This window comes from Cupressus sempervirens, chromosome 10 (genome assembly GCF_028749045.1).
Source record: "Cupressus sempervirens isolate cs-2001-9-10 chromosome 10, ASM2874904v1, whole genome shotgun sequence".
Classification (NCBI taxonomy): domain Eukaryota; kingdom Viridiplantae; phylum Streptophyta; class Pinopsida; order Cupressales; family Cupressaceae; genus Cupressus; species Cupressus sempervirens.
Window position 1 is genome coordinate 668321903 of NC_143127.1, and position 13466 is coordinate 668335368.

Here is a 13466-nt window from a genome sequence, read left to right on the forward strand (position 1 = left end):
GGAGAAGCCCCTGGTATGTGGCTTTCCTTTGCATTTAGAGGGGCAGCTCCCTCGTATGATATAATTTTAAAAAGATTTTCAAATAAAGAATTTAAAACTTTAAAGATCAGGAGAAAGTCGTTCAGGACGAATGCACCACATGCCCTCACAACCTTTTTCGGTAAACAAGATTGATAACAATGGTGATCAAGAACTACGCTTGAAGGCAACCAGTATTACCAAGTACATTCATTAGCATTCATAAACACTCACATAGCACCATGAGAATGTCTACTACTGCATATAACAATTTTGATTTTGAAATAAGAAAACCAAAGCACATCTCATTTCATTTCCTTGCACCAAGAAAGCAATAGAGATTTTTCAATTTCAGAGATAAAAAAGTGTACATACTTTCCAAAATTTATCTCTCAATCAAAATTTCAGCATAGTGTTCCCTTATTTTTAAAACCAAAAAGTCCCTTTACAAAGCCAATAGGAGCCCTCATATAGACATAGAGGTTAATAACTACGTCTTCGTGGTTAATAAACACCCCCCAAATACGTGATTCGGGTGAGGTTAATTAACTTCAACAAAATTAACCTCAAATAACAATGGCCACTAATTGAAATGTATAGCTTGGAACATGTCTTCAGATGGTCGAATCATTGACTTGTTGTGTTACTTGATAAGACTCTTCTTCATGATCATTGCCAAGTTGGACATATTGAGTATGGACAAAGAAATAATCTTTCACAACATCAATTGCTCATGCACTGACTATAGTCTTGATGGTGATACTACAACCTTGTCTTCCTATTGATATAAGTTATAGAATTTGCAATCCTTTAGGACTGATTTTGGTGAGTTGTCATCATATCCACCTGTGAGTCACCACATAGATGTTTGGTAGCAATACATAGTGTCTAGCTCTGCCCAGAAGGTCCACATGCAAGCATAATGCTCTATTCTTCATGCAATGCCATATTGTTTAGTTATGGAGTTAAAGTAATGACGACCTTCATCCACTAGGCCTAAATAATTAGATGTAGAAAGCATTGAGATAAAGGTAACATGATCCGGTTTGATGCTCACTTCTTGCATTTTCCATGATGCCACATTTAGCATACATAGTAGTTAGTGCATTGCTAACTCCAATATCTATAATATATCCTCTTTTAATAGCGTGAGCATGGCATTTCTTTCCTTCTATCAAGGTTGCCAAACTGCCACATACACCAAGGATATTAGCCAAGGTGATTTGATTTGGAATTGCACTAGTTTTAACATTTTGCACAAGAGTTTAAGGGCTTCCTCACCTTGATCATACTACGCATACCCTGTTATCATTCTCATCCACGACACCACATTTCTTTCAGACATTTGGTTAAAAAATTTTCCTGCATCATCTGTATCCCCACACTTAACATACACATCTGCGAGTGCACTTCCAACGTGAAGAGTTGACTGGTAGCTAGTCTTAGCAATCAAGCCATGAATCCACTTTCCATATTCCAAAGATGTTATGCTAGCACATGCATTGACAACATTTCCAAAGGTAAATTCAGTAGGGTAGATGCCTGCCATTTGCATTTGGTAGAAGAGTTTCAGAGCATTGCAACCTTGCGAGTTTTGAGAATACCCTCCAATCATGGCATTCAAAGAGACCACATTCTTTATGGGCATTTTTTCAAAGAGCTGGAAGGCCTTATTGCAGTAACCATGCAACACATATCCCATCACCATTGTAGTCCATGAGATAACATCTCGTTGCTTCATTTTATCAAACAGTTCATGCGCTTCCTCTATACTATCAGATTTGCTATACATAGCAAGCAGAGCATTCTCTACGGTAATTTCCAATTCGAATCCAATTTTTATAATATGGGCATGTACCTGTTTACCTTGTCTTAGTGACCCTGGCCTTGAGTTTGCACTAAGAACACTGGTAAAAGCAAACTGATCAGCTTGTACACTAGTCAATTGCATTTGAATAAGGAGATTGAATCATTTCTCACCATATCTGTGTTGGGCATATCCTGCAACCAGTGCATTCCACGACACAACATCTCACTCAGGCATTTTATCAAACACTTTATGAGCGTCATCAACATTGTCACATTTTGCATACATATTTAGAAGAGCATTTCCGACACAAACATATAGCATGAATCTAGTTATAACAGTGTGTGCTTGAATTTGCTTCTTCGATGGCCTTCATGACCCGGTAGAGATTTGTAATGACTATCTCTTTTGCATACTGAATCTGATCTAATCTTCCAAAATATTCTACTTATTGTCTGGATAACATTCAGCAAATCTTCTCTTTGTTTTGTTCCCATGTTCATTGATCTCACTACCCAACCTAAATGCCAAGCACATGAATGCCCTTACCTCAATAGTAATTGAGGGATTTTTCTATTCTGCCAAATCTTTCCTTTCTGTTTTAAGTGCTGGCTCAAGCTTGCGCTCATTGGTTTCCCTTCTCTTCAATCAAGGGCCAAGTAGTTTTTGTACAAATGGTGTTTAGACACCTTTTCCGTTGGTTTAGGAGTTTCACTTTGTAACCTTCAATATACCTCCTATTTGGGCACCCGCTTTGAAGAGGTTAAGAAAAACATGTTTTGGGTGGCGATCATTAACCTTTTGAGAGGTTAAGAAAAACATGTTTTTGGAAGCTATCATTAACCTTTTGAGAGGTTAAGAAAAACATGTTTTTGGAAGCTATCATTAACTTTTTCAAAGGTTAATGGTTAATGATAGACTTGAAAACATGTATTTTGAGTCTCTCCATTAACCTGTGATAACTTGAGGCTCGAAGTAAGATTTTAAAAATTCCAAGTGTTGTGCAGAGCTGATAACAAGGCAGAGACATGGAAGTTTAGAGACTCACACAAATTCAAAGATAAAATGGATAATTTAAGGATTAAAACTAGGCAAGTTTCAAAATTAACCATGGCCTATAAAATTGAAACAATTTTATAACCGGGCAATAGCTAGCTCTAACTGGGGACAAGGAATGACAAGGATGAAGCTTGAATCTAGAATGAATCAAATAATACCTTATCCATTGGGCTATAAAATAGAGTCATTTGAGGGACCAATTTACAAAAGAGGGAACGAACACAAAAAATGAGACAATGGAAAGGAAAAACTAAAGCAACACAAACTAATGGGAGCACACCAAAAATGAGACAACCTATATACAAAAAGGTGTACGACACCTTCTACTGATGATAATGCTTTAGGTTTTCCCCATTATAAAGTAAGAGTAACTAGGTAACACTCAAGTATGACAAGATAAAAGAATTATTTCCGCATACCTCTTTAATCTGGAAAGGGCCTCTCCATAAAGAGTCAAATTTTCCATGTAAGCCCTTTGGTTCTCAGCATTTATCCCAAAGCAAGACAAGATCACCTTCTTAAAACACCCTCTGCTTAGCCCCCTTGTCAAATAATTTCTTAACATGAGATTGATGTTTTCGAATTTTGTCTACAACCACCTCTCTCTCTTCTTCCAACTTTGTCAAATACAACATTCGTCTTTCAAGAGGATCTTTGAGTTCATGATTCTCAATAGCATTCTATAATTTCAAGGTGGATGGTTCTAGAGGGAGAGGAAGAGCTGGCTTAGTTCCATAGAGGATCTCAAAGGGGGATAATCATGTTGCTCTCTTTTTAGTAGTACTATCTACCCACAGTGCATCGTACAAGTGCTTGTGCCAGGACCTTTGATTAACATCTATCAATTTCCGCACAATGGTCATAATATTTTTATTGATTGATTCCTCTTGACCATTCCCTTGTGCAAAATAATCTAAGGAGTGAGAGAGAATGATTCCATATTGATAGTAGAAGGAGGAGATCTCTTGGGAGGAGAAGTTGGTAGCATTATCAGTAACAATTTTGTTTGGAACACCAAACCTAACCAAAATGTTTTTCTTGATAAAATTGCACACCACTTCTGAAGTCATTTGTTTAACTGGAATAGCTTCGACCCACTTTGTAAAATAGTCGGTTGCCATCAAAATGTGAGTGTGTCTAGTATTGGATGAAGGATGAATAGGACCTATAAAGTCCAAACCCCATTGTTGAAAGGGTTCTTTGATTAGTATTGGATTTAAGGGAAATGCTGCTAATTGGACTCTTCCTTTGAAATATTGGCAAGAGTCACACTTCTTGACCCATTCTTCTGCATCCTTGAACATCCCGGGCCAATAAAAACAATTCCTCAAGATTTTGTCAGCTATTGCTAATGCTGAGTAATGACCTCCACATGCTTCATTATGGAACAACTGAAGCAACTCCTTTCTTTGTTCAGAATCTACACACCTCAAAAAGGTATTGTCTATCCCTTTCTTGTATAAAGCATCACCTCAGAGAACGTACTTTGCAGATTTCAATTTCAAGGTCTACTTCTCTTTAGGTGATAAATGAGCAGAACATTCTCCATATGTCAGAAAATAGGCAATATTTGAAAACCAGTCATCAACATTGATAATGAATAAAACTAAAGGCATTTCTTCCTCCATCTCTTCTTCGCCTTTAGAAGATCCTTCTACAATTTCCTTACACAAACCTTTTCCTTTGACAAGCTTTGTAGGTTTAATATCAAGATCATATTCTTGTACTTTAGTCATCTAGGAGGCCCTTTTGTTCACACCGATCTCTTGTTGTGTCAGAAGCATCTTTACTGTTGAATTAGGGACAAATACCTTTGAGTGAGAGTTTAGGATGTAGAACCTAAATTGTTTCACTGCTTTGACCAAAGCATATGCATTCTTCTCAATCAAGGAATATTTCAATTCATGTTTCTTAAGAGGGATGCTCATGAATGCTATCAGAGCCTCGGTATTGTCTTTATCAGGTTGTGTAAGTATAGCAAATAAAGTGTTCTCAGATGCATAGCAATACAAATGAAAATCTTTGGAAAAATCTGGATAAGAAAGGCTAGGAGCATTAGCAATCACAGATTTTATTTGTTTGAAAGAAGCTTTACCTTCCTTTGACCGCTTAAAATTTGTATTCTCTTTCATCATATCCATAATTGACTTTGTAATCTCAGAGAAGTCTGGTACGAACCTCCTTATGAAGTTTATCTGCCCAAAGAAAGACCTGACTCCTAGTTTGCTCATGGGAAGTGACAACTATTGGATAGATTTCACCCATTCGAGATCTATTCGAATACCCTCTTTAGAGACAATATGCCCCAGTAGTTTACCTTCTGTCACCCCAAATATAGACTTCTTAGGATTCAGTGAGATGCCTTGAGTTTGACATCGATGCAAGATGGCTTCTAGATGGTGCACATGATCTCTTCTCTATTTTGAAAACATTGTAAGATCATCAAGGTACATCACAATAATCTTATTCTTGAAATCCTTGAATGAATGATCCATGGCCCATTGAAAGGTGGCTCCAAAATTTATCAAACCAAAAGGCATTCGATTGTAGGAAAATGTGCCCCATGGAGTGGTAAAAGTTGTTTTATGTTGGTCTTTCGGTGCGACACTAATCTAATTATAACTGGAGAAGCCATCTAGCATTGACATGAGTTCTGAGCTAGATACCAATTGTAGAATATGATCCATGATAGGGAGTCCATAATTATCCTTAAGTGATGCCTGATTCAAATTGTGGTAGTCAGCACATATTCTTATCTCATGATTCCTCTTCCTGACAGGAACAATATTGGCTATCCATGTGGAATGGTGAATGAGGTAGATAATTTTTGCTTTAAGAATCTTATCAACTTCATTGAAAATAGCATCAGCTACCTTGGGATTGAATTGCCTTTGCTTTTTTTGAAAGGGAAATGAACCAGGTTTCAAAGGAATTTGATGTTTAAACTTCCCATTCATGAATTCTTTTAGATCTTCATAACCCCAAGCAAAGACATCTTGGTAGGCTTTCAACAACTTTGTGAATTCTTCTTTCTCTTCTAATTTCAAATCTTTCCCTATTAGGACCATCTTTGGGTTTTCCTCAGAACCAATATTTACTTTCTCATAACTCGAACAATTAGAAGGTTTAGTGTCTTCAACTTTCTCTTTCCTTTTATCTTCCTTATCAAACAAACTTTCTAGGGTCACTAATCCTCTTGGGATAACATTACCTTCCAATTGAATAACCTCAAGATCATCTCTTGGTGTTCCATTATTATTATGTGATCCTTCAAATTTCAGGTCTAAAAATGGATGCCTTCCCTTGAGAAATGCAATTATTTTTCCATCATCATCAAAAACTTGCCAGTGTCAATCATTATCAAGCACACTGGGTCTATGAATCATCTCTACTGTGTAAATGTCTCTATTGAACTCAGGGTGAGGAATAAACAGAGATGTCGAGACTGTAAGAAAATTTGCTTTAGAATTTTGTTCATGAGGAATAGCAGATAAAGAAAAGGCATCAAAATATTCAATCTCATCCCACACTCTATTTCTTTATGCCTTCAGTTTTGCATTCTTTGCTTGATATTGCCTCCATACATGGTTGACAATTAATTCTATATCTCCAGATACCTTGAGTTGCTTGATTCCCTTTTCTTTTGCGTACTAAAGACCAAGTAGAAGGGCTTCATATTCTATGGTATTATTGATGGTTTCAAAAGCTAACTTATAAGATTTTGGAAATTTCTCTCCTTTCTGTGATATCAACACTATCCTAGCACCCAAACCAGAAGAAGAAGAACTTCCATCAAACTGCAGTGACCATAATTCATTAGTTATATTAGGCATGAGAGGCTCAGTTACATCTTCTTTAGTGGACGTCATCATATACGTTCCATGCCCAGCATCAACATACAATATTTCAGCTCTTGGATCATCTGATTTCAAGACTATATATTTATCCTTAGGTACAATATTAAGCTTAACCTTTTTATTTCCAATCAGGATAAGGGCATGAGACATGTCCATCTTGATTTCACCACCAAGATCTTTGCAAAAACTTCTTCTCAAAATCATCCCATAACTGGCAGGAATATCCACAACTAGGATGTTCAATTTTAACTTCTTCTTAGGATGTGCTGGAAGTGCTACTTGAGCATCTTTCAACTGGCCAACCAGCAGGACTTGTTTTGCCTCCATAGAATACACTTTTCCAAATGGTTTATTTAGATAAAGTCCTAAGGCATGGGCTACCTTTGAAGGCATAACATTATCAGATGCACCAGAATCAATGATACAATTACTTAACTTGCATCCAGCTATATAAAGAGAAACATAGAAAGGGTCAAGTTTATCTGATAAGGATGCTGCAATAAAAGAGTCTTTCTCAGTCATGGGACCTTCCAAATTATCTTCTACCTCTAGAGAGACTTCTAACTCATGGTTGATAATGATCTTAGATGAACCTTTTCCTTTACCAACACATTGGATCAACCTTTCTAATTGATGAGGGTTGGCTTTTAGGTAAGCCAACTGAGAAATTTGTACTTTGGTCTTCTTACAGTGATCAATAAAATCAAAAGAGTGTTCAATGATAGGAGGAGTTTTACCCTTATCTGTCTCCTTTTCTTGTGAAGGCTCTTTCGAAGTATGCTTACGAGATAGAATCCTCTTAGCAATCTCATCAGAAGCTTTTTCCTTTGCTTGTTTACTCCACTTTTCTTCCAATCTTTGTCTCCAACTTGGTGTAGCCACATTACAAGAATGATTGTTAATATCTTCGGCTTTGTCATCATTAGATTCACATTCCAGAAAGTTAATAGAAGAGGTCCCAATAGTAGGTTCCATTACATCTTCAGGAGCCACATATTCTTCTATCTTCTCCTCCATCAAATGCATTTGCATGAATCTAGCCATCTCGGGACAGTTTGCACCATCATGATTTGTTGTTAGGTGAAAATCATACATAGCAGCCTATTTACCAGATGATGAGGGATTTTTGATGGCTAATCTTGGTGTTGATTGTGGTAGCCATTTAGTTTGTCTATTTTTCTGATATGGCACATAATTCCTCCTTGGGATATCTTGATGCAAAGGTGGAGGATTATGGGGCAACTGCTTTTTGAGTTGTAATAGATCATTAGCCAATTTTTGATGTAAAGGATCAAGGGTAGCGACAAGAGCTTGTTGACCTTTTCCCTTTTGTAGATCATGACTCCATTTTCCTGAACTAAGCAAGTCATCTTCCACCTCAATAGCCAAAGTTTGTGCAGCTGCTAGATTAGCAGGTCTTTTCCTTTGTATTTGAAAGCTTACATCAGAAGGTTGAGCACTGATGAAGAAAGTCATTTGATTTTCTTCAGTAGGTCTTTTTTTTATAGGAATTCGATTCACCATCTGATTAAAATGAGCAATGAATTCTTGCATTGGCTGATGAATTTCTTTCTTCATCTGAATCAATTGGGAAAGGAGAAAATGTTCATCTTTAGCAGTCTTAAATCTCCTCTCGAAAGCTTGAATCAAAGTTACCCATGAAGTAATTGATCTAGCTAGTAGTTGTCCAAACCATTTAGCTGCAGCTTTAGTGAGTGTTTCCACAAAAAGATGGACATAAACATCTTCATGTTGAATTGCAAGAACACCACTTGCTATAAAGAATGAACTTATATGCTAATCAGTAGTGACTTTTCCATCACCAGAAAACTTGGGAAGAATTTTTTGAGAACCAATGGGCATGTCATGTAATTGGTTTCCTAAATCTAGAGGACCAATAGCAGCTCCCCATGGGACTGGTGGCTATGGTGCTTGATGTGCCATAGTTGGAAGAATGATATTCAAGGGTTGCAAATTTATAGCTAAAGGTACAAGAGTACCTGGTAGAATTAAAGCTTAAAAGGCCGTAGGAGAAACAATAGCCTTAGTTGGTGAAGAAGACCTACTAACAAACTTGACCTTTTTCTTCTTCTTAAGAGTAACTAGCTTAAAATCTAACTTTTGAAGGGCTTCAAAATCTTCATCTACCAAACCCTTTTGTCTGTCTACCCAGGTGTATGGTTTATCAGCTAGCTTAGTGGTTGTTATTTATTTTCCCTTGAATATGACCAAGATTCTACCTGTTTCTTCTTGGAATGACTACTATTCTTTCAATAACTACAATGTTCTAACCAATTGGAGCCCTTCACAAGATTTCCCCAAACTCTTCTTCCTCTTCAAGAACTTGATTTACTTGATGATATTGTTGTGCACTTCATGTACACCTCTAGGCTAGAGTGTTCAAGTCTGAGATGATATCCTCTTGGGTATCTTGAAAGCCAAGGTTCGGTTGGAGAATGGGAAAAATGTTCTCATGTGGAAGTACCATTGTGCTTCATTACAAGCGACTGTCAATCTTTCTCATTTTGTCTCCCTAGTAGAGTCACCAAAAATCTATTGGTAAATAGATTTGTAACAATAGAATTTTACCAACAGAGTGTGTGGCAAACCTTTCACAACAGTTGGAGAAGCCCTTGGTATGCAGCCTTCCTCTACATTTAGAGGGGTAGCTCCCTCGTATGATATAATTTTAAAAGGATTTTCAAATAAAGAATTTAAAACTTTAAGGATCAAAAGAAAGTCATTCAAGATGAATGCACCAAACGCCCTCACAACCTTCTTCGGTAAACAAGATTGATAACAACGGTGATCAAGAACTATGCTTGAAGACAACCAATATTACCAAGTACATTCATTATCATTCATAAACACTCACATAGCACCATGAGAATGTCTACTACTGCATATAAAAATTTTGATTTTAAAAAAAGAAAATCAAAGCACATCTCATTTCATTTCCTTGCACCAAGAAAGCAATAGAGATTTTTCAATTTCAAAGATAAAAAGTGTACATACTTTCCAAAATTTATCCCTTAATCAAAATTTCAGCATAGTGTTCCCTTATTTTTAAAACCAAAAAGTCCCTTTACAAAGCTAACAGGATCCCTTATATTGTCATAGAGGTTAATAACTACGTCTTCATGGTTAATAACCACCCCCCAAAGACGTGATTTGGGTGAGGTTAATTAACCTCAACAAAACTAACCTCGAATAACAATGGCCACTAATTGAAATGTATAGCTTGGAACATGTCTTCAGATGGTCGAATCATTGACTTGTTGTGTTACTTGATAAGACTCTTCTTCATGATCATCGCCAAGTTGGACATATTGAGTATGGACAAAGAAATAATCTTTCACAACATCAATTTCTCATGCACTGACTATAGTCTTGATAGTGATACTACAACCTTGTCTTCCTGTTGATATAAGTTATAGAATTTTCAATCCTCTAGGATTTATTTTGGTGAGTTGTCATCATATCCACCTATGAGTCACCACATAGATGTTTGGTAGCAATACATAGTGTCCAGCTCTGCCCGAAAGGTCCACCATGCAAGCATAATGCTCTATTCTTCATGCAATGCCATATTGTTTAGTTATGGAGTTAAAGTAACGATGACCTTCATCCACTAGGACTGAATGATTAGATGCAGAAAGCACTAAGATAAAGGTAACATGATCCACTTTGGTGCCTGCTTCTTGCATTTTCCATGATGCCACATTTAGCATACATAGTAGTGAGTGCATTGCTAACTCCAATATCTGTAATATATAATCTTTTAATAGCGTGAGCATGGCATTGCCTTCCTTCTTTCAAGGTTTCCAAACTGCCACATACACTAAGGATAGTGCCCAAGGTGATTTGATTTGGAATTACACTAGTTTTTAGCATTTTGCACAAGAGTTTAAGGGCTTCCTCACCTTGATTATACTAGGCATACCCTGTTATCATTCCTATCCACAACACCACATTTCTTTCAAACATTTGGTCAAAAATTTTGCTTGCATCATCTATATCCCTAGACTTAACATACACATTTGCGAGTGCACTTCCAATGTGAATAGTTGACTGGTAGCCAATCTTAGCAATGAAGCCATGAATCCACTTTCCATATTCCAAAGATGCTATGCTGGCACATGCATTTACAAAATTTCCAAAGGTAAATTCAGTAGGGTAGATGCCTGCCATTTGCATTTGGTAGAAGAGTTTAAGAGCATTGCAACCTTGCGAGTTTTGAGAATACCTCTCAATCGTGGCATTCCAAGAGACCACATTCTTTGTGGGCATTTGTTCAAAGAGCTCTAGAAGGCCTTATTACAGTAACCATGTGGTGCATATCCTGTCACCATTTTCGTCCATGAGATAACGTTGCACTGGTTCATTTTATCAAATAGTTCATGTGCTTCCTCTATACTATCACATTTGCTATAGATAGCAAGTAGAGAATTCTCTACGGTAATTTCCAATTCGAATCCAATTTTTATAATATGGGTATGTACCTATTTACCTTGTCTCAATGACCTTGACCTTGAGTTCGCACTCAGAACACTGGTAAAAGAAAATTGATTAGCTTGTACACCAACCGATTGCATTTGAATAAGGAGATTGAAGCATTTCTCACCATACCCTTGTTGGGCATATCCCACAACTAGTGCATTCTACAACACAACATCTCACTCAGGCATTTTATCGAACACTTGATGAGTGCCATCAATGTTACCACATTTTGGATACATATTTAGAAGAGCATTTCCAACACAAACATATAGCGCGTGCTTGAATTTGCTTCTTCGATGGCCTTTTTGACCTAGTAGAGATTTGTAATGACTGTCTCTTTTGCATACTGAATCCGATCTAATCTTCCAGAATATTCTACTTGTTGTTTGGATAACCTTCAAAAAATTTGCTCTTTGTTCTGTTCCCATGTTCACTAATCTCACTGCCCAACCTGAATGCCAAGCACATGAATGCCCTTACCTCAATAGTAATTGAGGGATTTTTCTATTTTGCCAAATCTTTCCTTGTTGTTTTATGCACTGGCTCTGGCTTACGCTCACTAATTTCCCTTCTCTTTAGTCAAGGGCCAAGCAGTTTTTGTACAACTGGTGTTCAGACACCTTTTCCGTTGGTTCAGGAGTTTCACTTTGTAACCTTCAATATACCTCCTATCTGAGCACTTGCTTTGAAGAGGTTCAGAAAAAAAAATTTTGGGTGGTGGTCATTAACCTTTTAAGAGGTTAAGAAAAACATGTTTTTGGTGGCTATCATTAACCTTTTGAGAGGTTAAGAAAAACATGTTTTTGGAAGCTATCATTAACCTTTTGAGAGGTTAAGAAAAACATGTTTTTGGAAGCTATCATTAACCTTTTGAAAGGTTAATGGTTAATGATAGACTTGAAAACACGTATTTTGAGTCTATCCATTAACCTGTGATAACTTGAGGCTCAAAAGTTGGATTTTAAAAATTCCAAGTGTTGTGCAAAGCTGATAACGAGTCGGAGACATGGAAGTTTAGAGACTCACAAAAATTCAAAGATAAAATGGACAATTTAAGGCTTAAAACCGAGCAAGTTTCAAAAATTAACCATGTCCTATAAAATTGAAACAATTTTATAACCAGGCAACAATATTATAGATAAAAAAGAAGATATGATTGCTACTATTGAGCACATGAGTGAAGGCAATAGTAATTTTAATTTTTTTAAGGGTGCCATAAATTTTTAAAATCAAACAACCAATATTACAAAGATCAACCAATTTCCCAATAAAACCCAAATCGGGTATGTCCAAATTAGTGCCAAAAAAACTTCACAACTTCACAAATTACTAATAAATATGAGAATGGAAATTTTTACAGAAATTTCAGCAACATAACAACCTACAAAATGAAATTTCCAGATTTTTATAGCATTTACACAACAGCTCACAAATGTAGGACCAAACTATGCTCAGTCGGGCTCCCGAAATTAACACACAATGCCCGGAAACACCACAAAAACACTCATAAACTATCTCAGCAGTTTAATCACGACCCAATACATATATTCAACTCTATTTTAACATCTTAAAGTCTGAAATACAGAAGCAACCCAAACTAATATGAAACACTCAACTGAAAACACCAAACTCAAACCAAAAACAACCCCAAAAACCCACAAATCGGCACTATTCAGCACAAAGGAAAACTATGTATGAGCATGCACATAGAATGGCTTCAAACTCCCATCCTTAGCCTTCCTGGAAACCTACAAACTCCCATTCTTGGGTCTCCTTCTCCACAGGTTTGGCAGCCTCTAAAGAACAACAAGAAAATTAGCAAAAATCAAGTTCTGGAAATGAGTCCAAAATGCCTCCAAACCCCTTTTAAAGAGGGAATAACCCTAACTCACGTCCAAGAGGGGTTAATAAAATATAATTTAATAATAATTTTTATTTATTAGTCCATTGGTTTCCAAAGATTAGCCCCTTTTTTTCGACTTCACCTTTTTGGAGCCTGCCTGCCTTAGCAAAGTTTTTTTTTTTAAATTATTTGAATAGGGGACATGACAAGTCCTTCCCTCCCAAATATTGCTTGTCCTCAAGAAATGAAGGTTGGAATTCTTAAGAATATGTGCTCCTTCCCAAGTTGCATCCTCTAGTGGTAATCCTTTCCATTTGACCAAATGCTCTATGACGCTCCTATTTCTCAACCTTTTCTCTCTTGTATCCAAAATCTCTTCTGG

The 13466-nt window shown here is 36.7% G+C and overlaps 1 pseudogene; it reads right to left on the minus strand.

The window, feature by feature from the left end:
- Nucleotides 1-1309: 1309 nt before the first annotated feature.
- On the minus strand, nucleotides 1310-1969 carry LOC149535600 (pentatricopeptide repeat-containing protein At2g20540 pseudogene; annotated as a pseudogene).
- Nucleotides 1970-13466: the final 11497 nt, after the last annotated feature.